The sequence below is a fragment of the Miscanthus floridulus genome, chromosome 6, assembly GCF_019320115.1.
Source record: "Miscanthus floridulus cultivar M001 chromosome 6, ASM1932011v1, whole genome shotgun sequence".
NCBI lineage: Eukaryota > Viridiplantae > Streptophyta > Magnoliopsida > Poales > Poaceae > Miscanthus > Miscanthus floridulus.
In genome coordinates, this window is record NC_089585.1 from 122,401,114 (window position 1) to 122,420,849 (window position 19,736).

The following is a 19,736-nucleotide window of genomic DNA, read 5'->3' on the forward strand; positions in this document are numbered from 1 at the left end:
GGCCGAGGATCCTTCACGCATGGTCCCAGCTCTTGAGCTGACCAATGAGGAGGTACTCAAGCATCTCCAGAAGATGCTGAAAGGAGTGAGCGTTATTCCTCCTGCTGTCTTTGAGTTCTCTGCCAACAACCTGCCCCCAGCTGTGAGTTGTTTATCTCTTTGTTTGGGTATTTTATGTACTCTTGCTGCATCCATTTTTGCTTAGCTTTTCCTTGTCTTGCTATTTTATCCTTTTTCGTAGGAGCTTGGGTGAAACTTTGTTGACCCGATCCCTCTTGATGTTCTCCCTGCCGTGGCGGAGACTAGGGATAAACTTGCTGGAACTTCTGCAACTAGTAAGTCCCCAACCTCCACAGCATTTCCTGGAGTTTCTTCTGGATTTGTTGATGTATATGAAGAATATGTTCCTCGTCTAGTCCCTCGCGGTCCTCGTAGTGTCCCGAAGAGGGGGCGAATGGATGGGTCTTCATCTAGCCTGCCTGTCTCCAAGAAGCCTCGCAAACCAAGTACTCTCTCAGGTACTCCAGTTGTTGCTAGCATGCTCTTAGGTGAGCACATTTAATACTCTTTGTTCCTTTGTTTTCCTATTTTTCTCTTGAACCGAGTACTTTTTATTCTTTTTTTAGCAGGTGCTCTGGTTTCCTTGGTTGAGGGAGAGGAGGATGACGAAGTACCCCTCATCATGCAGTGGTGAGTTGTTTTTATATTCCTGTTGCATTGAATTTCTCTTCTTTGTCTTGACTTTTAGTCTTGAACTTTTTTGAAGTAACCGGACGTCGGGTACGAGTTCTTCTGAGGCTCCCGCGCCGACTTCTTCTGAAGCTCCGGTGTCGAGTTCTTTGGTAGCCTTGGTACCAAGCTCTACCGCTCCTCTAGTGCAGAGTTCTTCCATGGCTCCAGCCCCGGCTTCTTCCGTGGCTCCGGTATCTGCTATCCTGCTCCCGTCGTCGGGTGGTGGGGATGTTTTCGCCGTCATGGTCCCCCTGCGAGGCCTTCTTTTGGTTTCGCGAAGAAGAAAGTGGTTGGGTGAGTAGATTCTGGCTTCATCCTTTTGCTTCTGTCTTCCTTCTTCTGGTTCTCATCGGTGCTTTCTTTTATCAATTTTCAGTCTTTCATCTTCTCTCGTTTCTTCATCGACTTCTTCTCAGCCTTCCGCCGTGCCATTGAGTTCTGAGCCTCAGGACTTGCAACATACTGTTGGTGAAGTTGCTACGGGGGCTTCGGAGCTACCTGGCGAAGTTGCGGACTTGGCCGCCCCGGAGGTGACTGTGGCTGTCGCATCGGGTCCTTCTGAGGGATTGGCTTCGGCTTCCCTAGAGGTTGCTTTGGTCGTTCCTTCTTTGCCCCAGCCGGCCTCTCCTTCCCCTTCTCTTGCTTCCGGCGGTCCCTCTTTTACCGATGACGTGGTGCAACAGTTCGATGCCACCCAACGGCTATCGGAGCTGACCGCAGCCTGGGGGAGCTTGGCGTCCTCTGCGACTTCTTTCAGGGAGAAGCTTCACGTAAGTTTTTCTAAGATTCTTTCTTAGGCCATTTGTTTTGCCTTCGTCCTTACGCCTTATTTTTCTCTTTCTTTAATTGTTTAGACTTTCTCTTGTGACCATACCGGCTTCTTCTTTTCGTCTGAAACTGAGAAGAAGTTGTCCTCCAAGGTAAGTTCTTTGAAGACTGACCTTGACCTCCTCCGGGCTGAGTTGGAGACTGAGCGTAAGTCACATCAAAAAGAGGAAAAGGCTCTCCGTACCCGAGTGGTAGAGGTAGAGAAATAGAGAGACACTGTTGCCCAGGAGTTGGAGAAATAGAAAGATGCTGCTATCCGGGAGGCTTCAAAGAACTCAGAGGCCATGAAGAGCTTGGAAGCCGTGAAGAAAGAATGTAAAGGTATTCCGGGTTCTCTTTGTTTCTTTCAGTATTCAAACCTTTCCCTTCTGCTGACTTGTTGTTTGGTGTCTTGTCCAGCTCTCCGAGTTGAAGGAAAAAAGCTCTCGGAGGGCATTGATGAAATGAAGACTCTTGTTCGTACAAGTCATAACAAGGCTGAGGAGGTAATTACTCATGCTGAAGAAGAACTTGCACTTGCTAAGTTGATCAGGCGTGGAGCTAATAAAGATCTTGTGCAGGCCCAAAAAACTATTGAAGACTTGTCTGGGAAGCTGGCGACGGCTACTGAAAATTGGAACGTTTTGTGGAAATCCTTTCGTTCAGTAGCTGATGTTCTCCGGACTCCAGCGGATGACGGGCAATCTTGGGCTTAGTTCATTCCTCGGATTCCGACTCATTTCCAAGAGTTCGCGAAGAAGTGCGCTCAAGTATGTACCAAGAATGTGTTGGCCCAGGTCCGGGTCCTTGCTCCAGAGGCGCCTCTGTCCAAGATAGCAGAGGTAGCTGATAGCCAAGAATACCTTGATGTCATTGAGAGGATGGAGCCTGAGGTCGAAGGTTTAGCCAGTAGGGTTGTAGACAGTCTTAATATTGATATTTCCCTTCCTGATGACAATGCCTGATCCAATTGACCAGCCTCTTGTAATATTACACTCCTCTTCAAATGAAGATTCTTTATTTTCGTTGATGTATTCTTTGCCCGGGTGTGGTCGGAGTTACTTGACTTGCTGAGTACTTTGTCCCGTTTTTGTCTCTGCTCTGTAAACAACTCTGTGCGTTATCCTGACGAAATCCCTCGATTTGTCGAGTACTTTTCTTTTCTTCCTCTTTTGTGATCCGTCGAGTGCTTTGTCCGCGCTATGACTTGTTAGATGTAGATCTTTGTGTTGACAACCTTTCGTCTGCGCTATGTAAAACGACTCGGCATAGAATGTTGCCTTGACAAACTTCGGCATCCGAGTGCTTTCTTGAGTGGCGCTTGTGCTTTTCTGAGGAAAAAGTATTCCTATCTGGATGTAGCCCCCGAGCCTCTGGCTTTTCGGAACGAAGAGCTGGAGGGTCTTTTTAAGCTTAATTTCGGTCGACTAGTTTTAGTTCGTTGAAAGTCAAGACAAGACATGCTATGGATGAATATCATCTTTATTGATCATGAATATAAACTAATACATATGTTGTCGAGGAATATTGTCCTTTGTCGATTGTGAACGTTGGTCCCTTGTGGCTTGCATATCTGTTTTTTCTTGAGTTGTTTTTACGCGTAGAATCTTCTTAGCTGGCTGATATGCCATGTATTGCTGACTTCTCTTCCATCTTCGGTTATTAACTTGCATGTGCCTGGTCCGGTGACTTTTGTGACAATGAACGGACCTTCCCATGGACTGAGTAGCTTATGTCGTCCGTCAGTCTTTTGTATCCTTCTTTGCACTAAGTCTCCGACTTGTAATGATCGAGGATGGGTACTCTTGTTGTAGTGTCATCTTAAACCTTGTAGGTATCTGGCTAATTGGAGGATAGCGTTTACTCTGACTTCTTCTGAGCTATCGAGTTCTAATCTTCTTGTGTGTTCTGCTTCTCCTTCATCATATTGTTCTATCTTTGGTGATGTCCAGATCAAGTCGGCAGGCAGTACGGCCTCTGACCCGTAAACTAGGAAGAAGGGTGAGTAGCCTGTTGCTCTGCTTATTTGAGTTCGTAGCCCCCATACTACTTTAGGTAATTCTTCAATCCATTTGGACCCATAGTCCACTAGTTCTTCGTATAACCTTGGTTTTAATCCGGCTAGTATGAGTCCATTAGCCCTTTCTACTTGTCCGTTGGCTTCTGGATGTGCAACAGACGCATAGTCTATACTGAAACTACAGTCTTGTGCCCAGCTTTTGAATTCTGTAGCTGTGAAGGGGAGCCTAGATCTGTGATGATGCGATTGGGCATGCCGAAGCGGTGCATAATGTCTTGGATGAACTCGACTGCTTTGGTTGCGCTGTATTTCGCGAGTGGTTTGTATTCAATCCACTTGGTGAACTTGTCGATTGCTACAAAGATGTACTCGAAGCCGCCTTTTGCTTTCTTCAGGGGTCCTACTTGATCCAGCCCCCAGCAGGAAAAAGGCCAAGCGGGTGGGATGCAGATAAGATTGTGAGCTGGTACATGGGCTTGTCTTGCAAACATTTGGCAACCTTTGCATTTTCTGACAAGTTCTTCTACGTCTTTCAAAGCGGTTGGCCAGTAGAATCCGGTGCGAAATGCTTTGCCAACCAGTGTTCTTGAAGCGGCATGATTTCCATAGCAACCTGAGTGTATTTCGTCTAGGATCTCTTTGCCTTCTTCAAATAAGACACATTTTAGGAGTACTCCTGATGATGCTGCTCTTCTGTAAAGTCTATCTCCTACTAGAACGTTGTTTTTGCTTCTGCGAACAACTTGGGTGGCTTCTGCTTTATCTGCTGGCAATTTATTTTCTTTGATATAGTCGATGAAAACTTGGCTCCATGAAGTGTTGATTACCAAGATCTGAATGCCTTTAGCCTGAATTTCATGGGTTGTTTCACCGGGTTGTTTGATAGAGGGAACTGATAGCTCTTCTATGAATATGCCGGGTGGAACCTTCGCTCTGTCTGATCCGAGCTTGGCGAGGACATCTGCTGCAATGTTGGAATCGCGTAGGACGTGTAGAATTTCTAATCCTTGGAAATGTTTTTCAAGTTTCCATATTTCAGCACAGTAAGCACTCATGTTTTCTTTGGTGCAATCCCAATCTTTGTTGACTTGGTTGATGACTACTGCTGAATCGCCGTATACGAGTAATCTCTTTATTCCGAGGGTAATTGCCACTCGTAGCCCGTGGATGAGGGCTTCATATTCTGCTTCGTTATTTGTAGCTTGCCATAATATCTGAAGGACGTACTTGAGTTGTTTTCCTTCTGGAGAAATGAGGAGAACGCCTGCACCGGCTCCGCCTAGTTTGAGTGACCTGTCAAAATACATCTTCCAGTGGTCAAAGATGGTATTTGATATAGGTTGTTGGATCTCTGTCCACTCAGCAACAAAATCAGCAAGGGCTTGAGATTTGATTGCCTTGCGTGGGGTAAAATCGATATTGAGAGCACCAAGCTCGACTGCCCACTTAGATATGCGCCCTGTGGTATCTTTATTGTGTAAGATGTCTCCGAGTGGAAAATCTGTCACCACGGTAATCTTGTGGCTTTCAAAATAGTGGCGAAGCTTGCGTGAGGTGACAAGTAGAGCGTAGAGTAGTTTTTGTACATACGGGTACCAGATTTTGGATTCTAACAGTACTTCCCTGATGTAGTATACGGGACATTGCACTTTATACACGCGCCCTTGTTCTTCTCTTTCTATGACTATCGCCGTGCTGATCACGGTAGAAGTCGCCATAATATATAGCATCATATCTTCATCTTTCTTTGGAGGTGTCAGGACAGGCGACGAGGTGAGGTATTCTTTAAGTTTTTTGAAAGCTTCGTCGGCCTCTTTTGTCCACTCGAACTTGTCTGTCTTCTTTAGTAGTTTAAAGAAAGGTAACCCCTTTTCGCCGAGTCTTGATATGAAATGGTTGAGGGCCGCCATGCATCCTGTTAGTTTCTACACATCTTTGATACTTCTAGGTGGGCCCATTTCTATTATGGCTCATATTTGCTTGGTGCTGGCTTCAATCCCGCGCTGACTGACCAAAAATCTGAGTAGTTGTCCTGATGGAACTCCAAATACACATTTATTTGGGTTCAACTTCCATCTCCATCTCTTCAAGTTTTCGAAGGTTTGCTTTAAATCTTCAATCAGAGTGTCTGGGTTCTTTGTTTTCACCACTACATCATCCACGTATGCCTCCACATTTTCACCGATTTGATCCCCAAGGCAAGTTTGGATAGCTCTTTGATATGTGGTGCCAGCGTTCTTTAGTCCAAACGACATGGTCTTGTAACAGTAAGCATCGAATGGAGTAATGAAAGACGTCTTGCTCTGGTCTTGTTCTTTTAATGCGATCCGGTGATACCCTGAATAGCAATCGAGAAAGGATAATAGTGTAGACCCCGCTGTTGAGTCAACTATCTGGTCAATGCATGGTAGCCCGAACGGATCTTTTGGGCAATGTTTGTTGAGATCTGTGTAGTCAACGCACATGCACCACTCGTCCGTGTTCTTCTTCTGCACAAGGACCGGGTTTGCTAGCCAGTCTGGATGAAGGATTTCTCTGATGAATCTGACTGCCATCAGTTTTGTGATTTCCTTTTTAATCGCTGCCTTTTTGTCGGGTGAGAATTGTCGTAGCCGTTGCTTTACAGGCTTGGAGCTTTCATTAACATCAATTCTGTGCTCAGCCAACTCTCTTAGGACACCTGGCATGTCGGCCGGCTTCCAAGCGAAGATATCTTTGTTGTCCCAAAGAAAGTTGGTGAGCGCGAGTTCCTATTTTGCAGAGAGGTGAGCACTGATGGTTGCTGTCTTGGAGGTATCGCCAGTGCCCAAGTCGATTTGCTTGACGTCGGCTTCTTTTGATGGTGCGATGATGCTGGGCTTTTTAGTCGGTATTTGTAATTCTTCTTGGCTCATCTCTGCAGCAATTGTGGCTATTTCTTTTCTTCCATTGTCGACTTATGCTTTGGCTGCAATTTGGATTGCCTGAACGTCGCAGTCAAAAGCACGCTTCAAATCACTTCGAAGAGAAAGGATACCATTGGGGCCTGGCATCTTAAGCAGTAAGTACGGATAATGTGGTATTGCCATGAATTTTGCCAGTGCTGGGCGTCCGAGGATTGCATGATATGACGAATCGAAGTCTGCGACCTCAAATTTGATAAACTCTGCTCGGTGGTTCGAAGGAGTTCCAAAAGTAACGGGTAAAGTAATTTATCCTAGTGGCATGACTGCCTTGCCTGGTACTATGCCATAAAAAGGTGTACTTGTTGGTGTAATCATCCCGGCGAGTTGTGGTACCATCTTCCTTAGTGTTTCTGAAAAGATGATATTGAGTCCGCCTCCCCCGTTGATTAGTACTTTGGTGACAGTCATACCAACAATAGTTGGATCTAGAACCAGTGGATAATGGCCTGTGTTTCCCACGCTAGTCCATTGGTCTTCTCTGGTAAATTGGATAGGATACTGTGACCAATTGAGATATCTTGGTGTAGCCGGTTCTGCTGTCATGATAGTCCGTAGTGCTAGTTTTTCTTGATGTTTGCTTCTGCAATCTGGAGCCCCTGAGAAGATCACTGCTACCGTTCCCCTGGGTTTTTGGAATCCTTTGTCCTCGTGGTTGTCTTCATCTTTTTTCTGATTGTCCTCTTTGGTGTTCTCCTTACTATCTTTTCTTGTGTATCGATCATTGAAAGTGTAGCAATTTCCGATGGTGTGCCTCCCATTAGGGTGCAATGGGCAACGTATGTTTTCAATGTCATCATATCTTCTGGGTTTGGAAAACTTCTTTGATTTGTCGGCCATTGCCACAGTATTGTCTGGTCTACGTTTTGTTTTTTGATGTTTGCTATTTCGATGATTTTGCTTGTCCGGGTTGTCCTGGTTGCTTCTATTCGGGAACCTCTCTCGTGTTTTTTCTTCTGCAGTAATCATCTTTTCTACTGTTCGTCTGAACTCTTCATTGTTTCTCGGATTTTCTTTGCAGAAGTCTTGAAATTGCCACCTAGCCATGATTCCGTGAGAGAAAGCTTCAATTACTTCTCGTTCGGTGATGTCATGCACTTGAGCCCGTAGTTCGCCGAATCGTCGATAGTAATTTCCGAGACTTTCGCCTCCCTTTTGCTTGAGTCCTTTCAGTTCTGCATGAGTGATTGGGTGTGTAATGATTCCTGCGAAATTTTCACAAAAAGCTCTTTGCATGTCCTCCCAATTTCTAATAGATCCTGGATTTAATTTGTCGAACCATTGGAGGGGCATGGCTTCTAGTGCCATGGGAAAGAACAGGGTCTTGATATCGTCGTCTCCTCCGGCTAGTTCAATTGATTGTGAATATATTTTGAGCTATTGCCTTGGTTCGGTTTTGCCATCATACTTAGAGTGGTTAGACGGTTTGAACTTGTGGGGTAATCGTACCGATGCAAGCCAGTTCGCGAAACAGGGGAATCTGTCGTGTGTTCCGACTTCTTTGAATTCGGATTCGGCACCTCCTTCTGGCTAACTGTTGTTTTGATGGGAATAATTCTGCGAGGCTATCTGGGTAGGCACCCTACTCCTGGTCTTTCTTGGTTGTTCAAATTGGTGGCCTTGATTATGTTCCTTCCTACTTTCTCCGTTATGGCTTCCACCTAGCCCAAGTCTTTCGAAAGCGGACTTCCTTTGATTTTGATCTTCTTGCCTGTGGGTTGTTGATCTGGCGGGTAATCTTGATTGGGCTCTCTCTTCATGCGTTCTCGGGATCGTCGACCGGGGCAAGTCTTGGAGCTGTTCATACTTCTCACCGGGATATGAAGTTGCCCTGAGTTCTTCTAATGCTTCTCGAATCTTATCGTAAGGCGTATTTGTCGTGCGTCTTCCTTCGACTTCTCGTTGTGATTTTCTTCTGTCGTATTCAGCCAACTCTGACTCATATCTGATCCAGGCTTCCCTGCGCTGCCTAGCACGGTGTTGGCGCCCTTGCTTCAACTTGTTTTTTCTTTCTCTAGCTTGTTTCTGACTCTCGGTTTCTCCATCGTAGCCCTGGGCAAAGGGTGATATGTTGGATTCTGATTCATCTGATGACCTGACATCGGGTGCTTCTGGGGGATTTAATGGTGACCGAGGACGTCGAACCATGAGTACTTCCCGTGCATAAGCCGTTCTGTTATTGGTGTTAGTTTTCATACTATCGGAGTTGCTGATGACTTCAGTAGATGCCTCGATGTCGCAGATCGAGTCTCCTTCTTGGTAAGGTAGAATAGCTGTTGTTGTTGTGCCGACTAGTTGGGTTCCGCTATCTTCAGGAATGGAACCTGGCCAGTGGATGATATAGTCTTGCGATGTTATCGTTAGCACGAGACCCTCCTGGGCTCCTGTCAGTGGTATCCCAAGCATTGGATTGAAGGATCTTTTGAACTGTCCTTGATAGGATTTTGCCATATTGTCGAGCCTAAATGGAAAAGAACTCAACTTCTTGAAAGAACTCTGAATGTAATCCGAGTTGTTTTGGGTTGTGCTCTGGAATCCTGCCGAAAAAGAACTCGGTTTCTTGAAAGGACTCGGATAAAACTTCATCTTGGACATGGAACTTGAATTCGAGTCGGATGCGCGTAGCCGTGAAATCTGATTTGAATCGGATATTATGAGCTGCGCGAATCTTCTGGTGAGCTGATCCGTCGTAGTTGTTGAAATAGGAAATTCTCCATGATGATCTGGATCTTTGAGGAGATGGCCTTGAAGCTTGCCGTAATTGTCCGCCTCGCAGATCCATGAGCCGAAGATGAAAGTTGATCCCGTCGGGAAGATCATGTTATCGAGGTCCATCGAGCTCTCGGATGCAAAGTCGCCGAAAGCCCCTATCTGGCACGCCAGCTGTCGATGTTTTACCACCGATAGCCTGCCACGGGGGTACCCGAGGCAGTATGTTCAGGCTTCAGCGTATGCAGAACTCGATGGTGAACGCAAAGAGACAAATGACTTATCCTGGTTCGGACCCTCGATCGTTGATCGAGTAACAGTCCTACGTCCAGCCGGCGTTAGCCTCTACGTTGGATTGATTATGAAGTGTCATACAATTGTTGTTCTGTTGTTTTTCCCCAGGAGCCCTGCCCTCCTTTATATAGTCAGGAGGCCAGAGTCCTAGTCGGTTTACAATGAGAGTTCCTAGTAGGATTACTAAATAGTACTACTACTAAGATTACATGGAAAGAATCCTAGTTAGACTAGATATTCTCTCTCCCTTGCGGGGTATCCTGTGGGTCTCACATCAATACATAGGCGATGGCAATAGTATTGGAACATAATGTACCATGTCCATGTGTTGCATTATCTGCATTTATTGGTGCTGACAGCTGAGAAATGGGATGCTAAAACGAAGAATCTCAGTTTAATCAAATTATTAGCCAATGATTAGAAACCATATTTTTTACTTGGATTGCTAGTTATCAAATAATATATGGAAATTGGGAGGAAACTTGGTACTTCTACTAGTGAACTTGAGCTGGCACCTGTGTTTCTCTATCAGTGGTCGTGAAGCTTTACTGTGGTCAGATTTTTGTGATAAGTTGGATATCTCAACTGTATAAACTAAAGATTGCACGTACGTTGGCTGTTTTTAGCTGTGCACTTCCTGACTTTATTGGACAAGATTAACTGAAAGCATGTGATGTTTTACAATTGGCACACGTTGAATGTTTTCAGTCCTGAGACTAAATAAACTACTAGATGCAAACTCCAGATACCTATTCACATATATTTGGACTAGGTTTACTTATTGATTGTTCCCACTAAATGTTTTATTGGTTTTTTTTCAAAATGTCTTCCTTGCTTCTTTGTTGTTTTGCACAATTAATTTGTCATAACACGTGCTCGATGCTCATTCATAAGCTATGCCTTGTTTATATGCTAAAAGAATAGCTACTTTGTTTGGCGCATAAACCGGTTACATGTCTGATAACATGATTATTTTTCCTGGCTATTATTTGTGTTTCCTAGATCCGTACACATCCTATGGTGCTGCGAGTGATGACTTATGTCTCTTGAAACATTACTTGTGAAACTATACTAAGTACTAACCATTTTCCATCGTCCCTTCTTCCCTACTACTACTACTACTACGACTACTACTACTACTACTACTACTACTACTACTACTAATACTACTACTACTCCTCGTACAACAACAACTACTACTACTACTCCTACTACTCCTCTTACTACTCCTACTACTCCTCTTACCACTACTACTACTCCTCCTCCTACTACTACTCCTCTTACTACTCCTACTACTCCTCCTCTTACTACTCCTACTACTACTCCTCTTACTACTCGCTACTCCTAAGTGGCTGCTGCTCTTACTCTACTACTACCACTCTACTGCTACACTTACTCTACTCTACTACTTTCTACTTACTACTACTACTTGCTACTCCTAAGTGGCTGCTGCTCTTACTCTACTACTACTACTCCTCTATTTTTTTGCGTATATACTGTTGGTGTGTAGTGGCTGCTGCTGCTACTACTACTACTACCACCACTCCTCCTCCTCCTCCTACTCCTCTTACTACTCCTGCTACTCCTCCTCTTACTACTACTACTACTCCTCTTACTACTCCTACTACTCCTCTTACTAATTGCTACTCCTAAGTGGTTGCTGCTCTTACTCTACTACTACCACTCTACTACTACACTTACTCTACTCTACTACTTTCTACTTACTACTACTACTTGCTACTCCTAAGTGGCTGCTGCTCTTACTCTACTACTACTCCTCTTACTACTCCTACTACTCCTCTTACTAATTGCTACTCCTAAGTGGTTGCTGCTCTTACTCTACTACTACCACTCTACTGCTACACTTACTCTACTCAACTACTTTCTACTTACTACTACTACTTACTACTCCTAAGTGGCTGCTGCTCTTACTCTACTACTACCACTCCTTCTCTATTTTTTTGCTTATATACTGCTGGTGTGTAGTGTCTGCTGCTGCTGCTACTACTACTACCACTACTCCTCCTCCTCCTCCTCCTCCTCCTCTTACTACTCCTACTACTACTCCTCTTACTACTCCTACTACTCCTCTTACTAATTGCTACTCCTAAGTGGTTGCTGCTCTCACTCTACTACTACCACTCTACTGCTACACTTACTCTACTCAACTACTTTATACTTACTACTACTACTTGCTACTTCTAGCTGCTAACTGTTGGTTGCTGTTGCTTTTTTTGCCAAATCTCCCAGGACTCGTCCAGAACTTGTTGTCCTATCTTTTGCCATCAGCTGCTGCACTATGTTTGCTAAGCAGTTGTTGTTTTTTTTTTGCCAAATCTCTCCTCTCCTTTGTTTTGCTGATGATGAAATTGTCCAAGTCCATACATTATATGGAATATGAGCTGATGATCAAGAACTTGTGAGGAACTTGGCATCATTAGCAGCCGCCCCTACATTACCTTCTCCTCTCTTCTCTGTTATGATGTCTTGATGCTCCAAGTTCAAGATCAGATGATGATTGACATGTTTCTGAGGCCTCTACCACTGCTACTACTCTTTTTTTTGATATATTGTTGTTTTATAGGACTACTTTGGTTTATAGCCCTTTTTTATTTCTTATACCTTCTCGCGTACCTAAAGCACACTTTCTTGCATCTATTAGAACAAAGCGCGAAATAATATCGTGGACACCAGATAGTGTAGCCTGATGCCCCGAGCATGATGAGCACCCAACCTATGAGGAGCAAGCACTAGAGGACCAGCTAACTCAGGAGCAGTTCGATAACGAGTTAGAAAAGGATCTAGATGTGATGCTTACTCAGGAGCAGTGTGATAAGGAGGAAGGGGGAGTAGAAGGAAGAGCAGGAGAGGCTGTTGAAGGCGAAGAAGAAGAGGATGATGATGATGATGATGATGATGACTTAGAAGAGGGATATGAAAGTCCCGAGGATCCTTTCCCACATGAAGCCAGAAGAAGGCCAACGGAGGAAGATTTGGACAAGGATTTTGACCCGAACGAGGAGGTAGGGAAAAAACCTTAGCTTATAAATTTTGCTAAAGCTTTGTCTGTGTTACCTCTGCTAACACTTTGACCTATCGTATATACAGGTCCCTCCTAAAACTCAGAAAAGACAACTTCGACGTCCATGACATCTCGCTGGACAAGACGGAGTAGAGGAAAGGAGAGCAGAGGCAACAACCACAGAGACGGATCATGATGCCTCTGCTCCACAACCTCAAGACACAACCACGACTACCAAGCCTAAGAGGAAACGAGGGGATAGAAAAGGAAATCTATATCCAGATAAGACATGCTATGTGATAACATAGGTCGGGCCAGCAGGGGAGATCCTTGAGCCGAAGGAATTAAGAGGATGATTCCGTAATGCGATCGGGGCCCTAGTAAGAGATAAATTGAACCCAGCAATCCCTAACTAGAAAGAGGTACTAGAGAACACAAAGAATGCACTATGGGATAGGCAGCTGAAGATCAATTTTAGATTTTCGGAGGGTAACCACGAATTGGTAAAAAAAAGCTATCAGGATGATGGGAGAGTCATTCCGACGTTGGAGGTCAGAGCTCAACATGAAGTATATCCAAAAGGGGTTAACTCCCTTCAACGAGTTCGGCAAAATAACTCCTAGTCAATGGGAGGAGCTCGTGGCTCAGAAGACTTCACCTGAGGCATTGGAGCTCAGTGCCCGTAACATCGAGCTGGTGAAGAGGAATAAACATCACCACCATCTAGGCCCCGGTGGCTACTATGCCAAGGAAGAACAGTTTAGGAAGATGGATGAAGAGGCTGCAGCTGCTGAGAATATCGATGTGACGAATTTGAAGGTACACTCAAGGAACTAGATATATACGAGGGAGTACAGAATCATCCGACAGTAATCTTAAGTTTGATAAGCCAGAGACCCAAGAGGCGGTATCAAGGATACTGAAATATGCTGAAGACAGGGAGAAGGGCTCATTCAATCCTTCTAGAGAGAGGGACGAGCTTAGCTTTGGCTTGGGAAATAAGGAGCACATAGGCCGCACCAGGGAGCTAGGGAAAAGGACGACCTGAAAGCAAGGATTCAAAGAGGAAATGCACATGTACAAGAAACATGGCCGAGACCAGGAGACTAGTCTTAAGCTCTAAGTGAAGGCTCTAGTTGCGAAGGCGCTGAAGGAGCAAGGACTATCTATGGAGCCACGGATATTAGTGACGTCATCGGGAGAACTAGCATTAGTTGGCAGCCCTCCAAAAGTTCCTAGCAGCCAAGGTTCTACTGCAGCCACAACCCTAGTCAATCACATACGGGAACTAACTAGTTGCACCTTGGTGTTTCTCAGCGGCCGACAGAACACTGTGATGGAGGTGGCAACGGGTGTGGCACATCCTCCCGGTGGCTTACACCACAATAATAAGATACCGCCAGACTACACTAGGGTTGAGGTGCATACAGTGAAGCCCAAGTTCATGTAGTGGAGGATAGACTACGCAACTCCTAAGGGGCTGGTATTACTCAGAGATGTTATGGGGCAGTTCATCCTCTGGCATAAACGGGACATTATATTGACTACTTCTCCGCCGCCTCCCCCTCTCCCAAATTTGGAGCAAGTTGTTGAGGTCGGGGAGATATTTTCACCGTCTCATGACCCCCACATTCCTGAGGTGCCACATTCTTCTCCACCTCCTAGCGAGCATGTGCCTAATGAGATGCCACAACCTTCTCTAGCTTGAACCGAGCAAGTGCATGATGAGATGCCACGGTCTTCTCAATAAGCACAACCGATACATGAACAACGAGTGCCTCCTGAAGAAGGTGATGCACAAGAAGCTAAGGACGTGCCTGAATGGGAACTTTGAAAGAAGATTCCAATCAACATAAGGCCAGTTTATGTTCTGATCAAAGACGTCTCGTCGGTGTCCAAGTGGTATTCCCATGACCAGTTCAAGCCTGAAAACCAAGTTAAAAAAGTCCCATCATGGGGTTCTGAGGAGGCCGTCACTAGCAAACTCCACCAAATTGCAAAGCAGTATCCAAATGTTGATGCCATCGAATGGTCAAAGGATTGCCCAAAAACATATGAAAGAGGCAAGCCCTTCCTACCAAACCGGAACATCCAGCGCCTACCACTTGGAATGAGAAGGTTTCATGATTGGTACTTATGTGTTCTCCCAACGAGCATAGATATCATACAAGCATGCTTCCCCACCGGCACATTTGGAAGCCCAGCCGGCAAAATTGTCTTTAACTTCAATGACATGCACACATGCTTTCACCTAGGAGAAATAGAGATGAATCTAATTCGCACGTGGTGCCTGTAAGTCCTTGTCCTCCCGATATGATATGAATGTAATCTTTGAATTTTGTTGTAACTAACCCACGCCATGATTTGTAGAATGCAAGTGCACATTGTCAATCAAATGCTAAGTGTGAAAGCCAGGTATGTAGACCCTCAAGCTACAGCCCAAACAAATTTTAATTACCCTAAATGGTGGACACTGGATGCCAATGAGCTAGCTGCTGCAAAGACTCTTCGGGAGAAAGAGCGCATCCATACGTTGAAACTAAGGAAAGAGTCCCTTAAAGTTGCAGCATATATTGCCATGGCTTTCAAAAATCTCCAACAACACTCTACTATATGGCTACCATACAACTTCGAGTAAGTTCAACTCTATACTTAAAACTTTATTCGATATATTTTATTCGATGCAAAAGAGCTTATCTAGTTCTATGATTAAATCCATGCAGCAACCACTGGATTTGTATAGCCGTCGATGTCGGAAGGAGCATGGCATGGGTCTTTGATTCATTAGATAGAGACATGGTGACACACAAAGACTTCATATCGATTCTCAAGACGTATACATATCGACAATCCTCATTAGCTTATATATTTATATACATACTTGTAACCTTCACTTTTGGATACTAACAAGTTGTATTTGCTAAAATAATTCGAACAGGGCATTTAGGTTCTATGTCACTAATCATCATGGAAGGCATGATCCAGCAAGGAAGGAAAAGCTGACTATAAAAACACTATGTGTGGTAAGTGTAACTTACTTCTTTAGTACTCCGTTACATGACTGTCAAAAGCATTACTTAACATTTTCATATGCAAAACACATAGTGCCCCAAGTAGAGGCCTGAAAGTGTACATTGTGGATACTATATATGTTCTATGATGAGTAACACCGGTGCCTACAGGAGACACCCCTTAAGGGTAAGTTTGAACCTCTTCACCCGTAGTATAAAAACTTCATACATGGTATCAAATACTAAACCAAAACTTTGTTCTCTTGTAGCGGAGAGAAGAGAAAAGAATGAAAAGAGACCCATACAAGGATGACCAACTCTTAGAGCTCGTCGGCGACCTTTGCAACTTCATATTGGACCAGATTGTACACGTCAGAGGCGCCTACCATGATTGAGAGTCTGAGTTAGGTACAAATCCTCAGTACCAACACCTTCGTGAGACTGAAAGGCTAGCTCTAGGACGTTGATAAGAATGTGTATGGAATTTGTATATTTAATGATGGGTTGTATATATTCTTATGAATTGGACTTGTAATTGTAGTTTATAGAATACTCTTGTGCTTGTAGTCGTGGTCGCGGGGCGTTGGGCAATGCGAACGTGGTTCGGAACGTTGGTCATGGGGCATTCGGCAACGCGAACGCGGTTCGGAACGTTGATCGCGGGACGTTCGGCAACGCGATTTTGAATTATAAATTTGAATTTTTTACGGGAAAACGTACTGTAGGGGCGGTTCTAGATTGAACCGCCCCTACAAATCGATTTGTAGGGGCGGCTGATAATACGAGCCGCCCCTACGAATCGATTTGTAGGGGCGGCCTGAAAACCGTCCCTACAAATGCATGAATTGTAGAGACGGTTCGGTAGGGACGGCTGACCAAACCGCCCCTACAAATGGTTACGAGCCGTCCCAAAAAATCGATTCTGTAGTAGTGCCCATTTACGTTGCCTATCAAGTAATAAAGCAAGATGAAGTGCATAGGAAATCGGTAAGAATACCCATCCTACTTTTAGCTAATGATTTGAGAGCGAGTAGGATAAGAGTAAGGTCTCATTCGGCGGCAGCCGAACCAGGTTTCGATCCTGGACACAAAGTACTTCAATTTTTTATACAAGTTGCTCCGTTCCATCCGAAACGACCCATTTCGGAATAAACGAACGTGGCCTAAAACGGGTAAGGGGGACTTCGACAAAGTTGTACGCCTATTCCTATATATACATATACAACCTATTCGTTTGGCTGTGGCTTGTCATAAACGATTGTAAATTTCCAGCCGGAAGAGTATTTTTCTTTAACACAAATCAGCCAACAGTATTTCTTTACGAACCAGCAACGATATGAACCAGTTAACCGAACAGGCTGACAGTAGACCAGAATTGAAAAGCGACCAGTTTTCGTTCACCCGAGCAATGGAAGGTGTACAAAAAAAAAAGTAAATGCAGATGGAGTTGTAAATGGTGATTAAAATTTACACGCTTCCTAGATTGCGCCTGAAAACCTAGAACTAAAGGCACTTGACAACTAAATGAAAGAAATCAAGGAAGAAGAAACTCCAAAGCCATCTGATTTAGATCCAATGAATGAGAATCATTGCCTGATTAGATGCAAAATTTTAGGCACTTGAAGTATAGCAGGTCCCGTATGGATTATGTTTAAATTCTCAAATGAATCGCTAACACATGATAAGTGCCGCCGTACACTGCTACACCGTGCATTCACTCCTGATAACATGTAGCATGTGCTTACTAATAATTTAATTAATTTACAGTTGGGCAAAAAGAAACGATCACTGTCGTCCTCCACACTAAATGCGTGGATACGTCCTCGTGGGAAACATCGCAGAAATGCTATGTTCTCTGTACACACCTATGATTTGTACTATTAAGTGGGAAACATCGCAGAAATGCTATGGTATGACACCTATGATTTGTACTATTGAGTGTTATGAAATCAAATCCCACACGACGAAATCTAACGGTCAGGTTTAGTTCTCCAAATTCCTGAATTTGTCACTATGCAAAAAGAAGATTCTCCGTCATATCAAACTTACGGTACATGCATGGAGTACTAAACGTTGACGAAATTAAAAACTAATTGCATAATTTAGTTGTACTTTGCGAGACGAATATTTTGAGTCTAATTAGTCAACGACGGAACCATTATTATCAAATAAAAACAAAACGTTACAGTGCGCAACAGTGCCGCTACAGTACCTAGGATTCCGGCGGCGCCGAATCCGGGGCCGAACTAAACGCGGCCCAGGTTAGTGCCTACGTACTCTACAGTGTCATTTCTAATGATGAATGGCAGGCGGAAGTTACTCCATCTGTCCCTAAATATGTGTCGCTACGGTTTACGTGATAATAAGTTTGACTCGATTTATAAAAAATACATGTAATATTTGTGTCTCTAAATAAATTTATTAAAAAACTAGATTCAAATATCTAACCAATGATACTAATTATGTATCATAAATATTAAATTTTTTAATATATATTTAGTTAAAGTTGTTTTTTGGGAAGCGAAAACGATAAACATTTAGGGATGGAGGGAGTACTTAACTACTGCCTCTATAAAGAATGCAACTATGAGTTGTGTGCTACGAAAAGTTATTCATGTTTGATCAGGTTTCTAGTGAATAATATTCACATTTATGATTTTAAATTAATTTATTATAAAAATACATTACGTAATTAATCTAATAATGTCTATTTGGTATTATAAATATTGATATTTTTTATTTATAATTAATCAAATTTAATGTACTAAAATATGACACTGTGCTATAATTACGTTATTTCTTGGATGGAGATTTTAACTGGTATATACTCCTTACTCTGTGGTACTATGCCAGAAGGATGATTTTACAGTGCTCTTTACAAAGTGGAGCCCAAGACAAGACAACTGTACCTGCTGGCAGCAGAGGGCACTAGTCACAGCAATCTGAATTCTGAGTACTAGTCAGCGCGTTTATGTTGAAAGAGATCCAGCCATGTTTAGATGCTCCAAATTCTAGAATTTGGCATTATATAAAAAGAAGATTTTCTGTCACATCAAACCTGCGATATATGCATGGAGTACTAAATGTTGATAAAATCAAAAACTAATTGCACAGTTTGGTTGTACTTTGCGAGACGAACGTTTTGAGCCTAATTAGTCAATGGTTGGACAATTATTACCAAATAAAAACAAAATACTACAGTGCGTACTACAGTGCCACGAAATCTGTCGGCGCCAAATCGGTGCCCAACTAAACATGTGCCCAACTAAACATGGCCCCAGGGAATGTGGATGTGCTGAACTCGGAGCAGGACCGCGGAAACCTGAAATGTTTCAGTCTCCGACTAGTCAGCGCGTCAGCCGTAGCTACCATTCCCTGTTCCCGTCCCATCTCTCACCAAACAACCAACCCTGCAGGAAAGGCCGGGGAAGCGCGAACCATCTCTGATCTCTCAAACAAGCTAGCAGTCAGTCCCCCGGACCTTCCCCCTTCTCAGCCGCAGCTTCCTCCGGACTTCACAGTAGTGCAGCTGCCAACAGCTTCCGCGACGGTGACAGCCGCGGACGGCAGGAGACAGGCGTCGAGCGTCACCACCTCGCGCTGCGACTGCGACTGCAATTGGAGATGCACACTTCATTTTGAAGGGGGAGGGGGGACTTCGTTCATCCATCCGCTGCATTAGATTCCACACACTTAATTCCTTTTTGGCACGGCTCATCCAAAACGGCTTCACCGGTGAAGCCAAAGCCGGTGAAACCAGAAAAACTGGTTTTTCCTGGCTTCTAGTTCATTTTAACCCCGGCTTACAAAATGACTTCACGCTACAGTGCCTCGATTTACGCAAAATAGATGAAGCCGAAGCCAGCATAAGCCGTGCCAAAGAAGCCCTTACTATGGTGCTTTGCCCGGATAGGTTTTCGACAGTGAAAACTCACTCGAGGCTGGAATTTTTTATATTTTAATCCTTTTTATTTAGTATTTTAATAAAAATTTTTAGGTATGATTATTATTAAAATAATAAATAAAAAGGAATTAGAAAATAAAAATTCTCCCCAGCAGGATAAGGAGAAAGAGAGAAGAAGTGAAGCGTGAACAGAATGTCAGAGAAGAAGTGAGGCCATCTCGTGCCAACAGCTTCGGCGACGGTGACAGCCGCGGACGGCAAGATGTCTGCTTTGTTAGATGTCGTGGACTCGTTG